The 3,852-nt window shown below is 38.0% G+C and overlaps 1 protein-coding gene across 7 annotated transcripts in view; it reads right to left on the minus strand.

Annotated features, from left to right (window-relative positions):
* The window catches only part of LOC115211793 (roundabout homolog 1), a 703,622-nt gene extending 700,915 nt beyond the window's left edge, over nucleotides 1-2,707 (minus strand). For 5 of the 7 annotated variants that reach the window (XM_036503450.1, XM_036503452.1, XM_036503453.1 and 2 more), the window contains exon 1: nucleotides 2,218-2,707. The gene's annotated coding sequence lies outside the window, so the exon portion shown is untranslated. The remainder of the gene's footprint in view (nucleotides 1-2,217) is intronic. The other 2 variants (XM_029780483.2, XM_036503455.1) reach the window with 1 other exon arrangement.
* Nucleotides 2,708-3,852: the final 1,145 nt, after the last annotated feature.

Here is a 3,852-nt window from a genome sequence, read left to right on the forward strand (position 1 = left end):
AAAACGGCATTGTGGAGACTGCAACTTAGCTATACAGAAAGGGTTAAAACGCCGGGAAATGTCTTTGTGGTAACTGTTCCCAGCTTTTTTGCATTTTGAATTCAAATTCTGCCAAGCTAACTTGTCTTTCATCTTTCCAGGATCGACGAATAAAAAACCAATCTTGTATAGGAGAAGGTGATTTTTCTTAACCATCTCTTTCTCAAAACCGGGTATACTGTACTGTGTGATGCATGCAGTCCCCATAACCCTCTCACAGAACAATGTAGCCAGAAAGGGGATTAAGCAAACAATTTCTCATTTAGCATGTTAAAAAAACCGTCCAAAGAAACCAAGCATAGACGGAACGACGAACCATACAGTTAAAAAGAAACCCTTTATTGTTATTGTATTACTTGCTTGGTACTTGTTTCATCGACCACAGAGTCTTAAAAAGAAAAGCCTAACCCGACTGGGAACGAACTCAGATCTTAGTAAACAGAGATGTAACTAAATGCAGCAAAGCATTTCATAAACCACTACTTAACTGTATTACACGCTTGGTAGATTTTATCGACCACGGAGAGATGAAAAGGAAAAACCTACTCCGGTGGATTCTAACTCCTCCCAGAACGTAGAATAAATGTTGTAGTCCGGCACCCTACTGTTTACACAACTACATCGTCAAATAATAACTTATTTACTTCGAAGGAAAGTACAATAAAATAGCATAAACGTACATACATCGGTATGTGTGCGAGACAATTCAGCTGTGACAATTCAGATGGCTGTGTATGTATGTATGTATGTACCAGGGGGCAACACATACATACATGTATGTGTGTGCGTATCGCCCACATATCTGTGCGTGTGTTTGTGAAAGTGAGTGACGGGGAGGACAATCCAGCAGCGTGTGCGCGACAATTATGTTTATACGTGTATCTGCATGTATGTGGGAATTTTGGCTTGCGTGCGACAGTTCAGTTGTGTGTATGACATTGCATGTATGTGCATGTGTAAACCTTCAATCGTATTTATACATTCAGAAGTATGTATGCAAGACAATTCAGGAATGCGTATGTTATAACTCAGGCTTGAGTGCGTGCGTATGTATGTATATACGTACGTACGTATGTATAAGGCGCAAGCTTCTGTGCGGGAGTTGCAATTCTGGAAACTGATTTACTTACGCAAGTGCCGAAATTCAAGTGTGAGTGTGTGTGTGGTGTGTGTGTGTGCATATGAATGAGTGTGCGTGCGCGTAAGCATGTGTCTGGGACGAATTAAGTTTTGCTTGTGTGTCGTCTGTATGGGACGTTTGAGTTTTGTGTTTGTGTACATCTGCACGTATAAGGGACGATTACGGGTACGTGTGTGCATGCCTGTACGTGCATGATATTATTCAAGTTTCTGTGTGTATGGTAATCCAGATTAGCATGTATATGAAAATTTAAGTTTGTAGCAATTCAAGTTTATGCGTTGGACAATTCACGCTTGCGTATGCACGAGCTTGTGTATGGAAGGAAATACTGTGTGCATATCATACACATATATTCCATAATTAGAGAAACATGACTTCAATACAAGACTACATACAATAACAAACAAATATATTTAAACCCACAATATGTGTGATGAAGTGTGTCTTTAACTACTGGGCATTTTAGCGATGCAAACAAGAAAAAGTGATTGGAAAGGTTATTACTGAGGTTAGCAAAATAGACGAGATTCAGTTCCCCATTTCGGTTCGGTTCAAATTAAATCGATTCAATTAGGAGGCGAAAGACAAAAGAACAATTATATTGTGGATCGACCTAGCCAAATACCCTTCAATTCACACTCTTCTGTCTTAAAAAAAAAAGGTGGGTGTCAAAATAGAAGCTAAACTAGATGGTGTGGACGGAATATACATAGGTCTGCGCGAACGGAGCGGACTTGGGGGATAAGCAGTTTATTCGCAATCCCATGATCTACTAGATAATAGAAGCCAAATCGCCCTTAAATCATACTAGACTGTAACCGTAAAAAGGTGAGGAAAAACACTGTTTTGTTTTAACAATACAGATCATAACAAAATGAGACTGGATGATCTCAGCTCGAACACCTTTGCCTACTCAATCGAGATTTACCTAGGGCTGAACAACAACAATTAAGACAAGTTTATGAAGCTATAGCGAAATAGATTAAATACATGAAAAGCAATAAATAAAAAAAAGTTCGGAAATACAAGCCACTAACCTTATTAATAATAATAATGGTAATAACAACAATAATGTAAATTCCATGAAGCATTCAAAATATGTTTATAGTAGCAATAACCATAATATTAATCCAGTTCGTCACAAAAAGGGAATATATTAAACTTGTTTTATCCATATGTATGTATATTTATCCATTCATTCATTCATTGTATTTCGGAGACTGGGTATTTTGGTTAATCCCTATGAAATGAAAAAAAAATTGGTTTTTGTCAGTGGATGTTATTGATACTCCATACTCCACTTTTCTTCTCTCTTTCTATATCTATTTCTGTATATTCTTTCCTCTTCGCACTTTCTGTCGTTAAAATAAACAATTAACGAACAAGTTCCGTACGATATATATTATAAAGAGAGAAAAAGAGAGATGTGCTTTCTTTATAACAGACTCTCGAGGCTGGGAGCGAGCGTAGCAAGCACATCTCCTCTCGCTGGCACCCCTGTTTAAAGTTAGCTACTTGAGTATAGGGATAATGGAGAGGGGAATGAGAGTAAGAAAGAAAGAGAGAGTGAGTGAGGAAAAGGATATTAACTTTAGCTGCATGTGTATGTGTCTGTGTGCCCGCGCGCATATACAGTTAGCGCTCTCTCTCTCACACACACACACGTTATGGGTATATTTATATACACATATATTTAGATATATATATGTGTGTGTGTGTGTATACATGTGTATGTACATATTGATGTGTATGTATGTACGTGTGTGTGTGATGGACGCAGTCATGAGCTAGTTAGTTGTTAAGCAGTTCCTTTCGCAATCACGAAGTCCCGGGTTCGGTCCCACTATGTAGCATATTGGACGCGTATCTTTTACCAGAAGTTTGGGTCTACCCAAGCCGTAAGTGAAATTGGATAGACGAGTAGACAATACCAGTAATTTAAAAGGACCAAACTATCGGGGGGAGGGGGAGGGGATTTTGTGTCCTGAATGTCATTCCTTAAATAACTTCATTAAATTGCCGAAGCAGATTTAGGTGAATTCAACTAAGTTGAGTTTATCATATAATTCAATTAATCCAGTTATATCATACATATTACCTTCATGCGTTTATTTCGGAAATATGGAATGAAATGTGATGTTATAGTATCCATGCTCGCGTCGATACTATATTTCGCTACAAATGAAATAATTTTTTTTTTCCTCCTCTAAGCACAAAGTCTGAAATTTTGTGGAAGGGGACTTAGTTGTTTAATTCGATCTAAGTTCTTGACTGGTATTTATTTTATCAACTCCGAAAGGATGAAAGGCAAAGTCGGCCAAAGTGGTATTTGAACTCAGATGAATGCACTAAAATTAAAAGGAAATAAAAATTTACACAAAACACAGAGGAGATAGGATAAAAAGACAAAAACAACCGATGTTGTTGTTTAGCTTGCGGTCAACCCTAAATCAGAGTTATTGCCATAGGTGTCCTTTTATTTTAAGTTGATAGGGTGTAAAATAGAAAGTTAACCTCCGAGACAAGTCCAGATAAGGTTGTTTATGGAAGATCACCAGTTACCCATGCATACAAGCCTCCCCTCTCCACGCTACCATACAGCTCGGCACCAGTGACATCGCAACTCATTTCTGCAGCTGAGTGAACTGAACTAGAGAAACATTAAATAAAGT

The sequence above is a fragment of the Octopus sinensis genome, linkage group LG5 (assembly GCF_006345805.1).
Source record: "Octopus sinensis linkage group LG5, ASM634580v1, whole genome shotgun sequence".
NCBI lineage: Eukaryota > Metazoa > Mollusca > Cephalopoda > Octopoda > Octopodidae > Octopus > Octopus sinensis.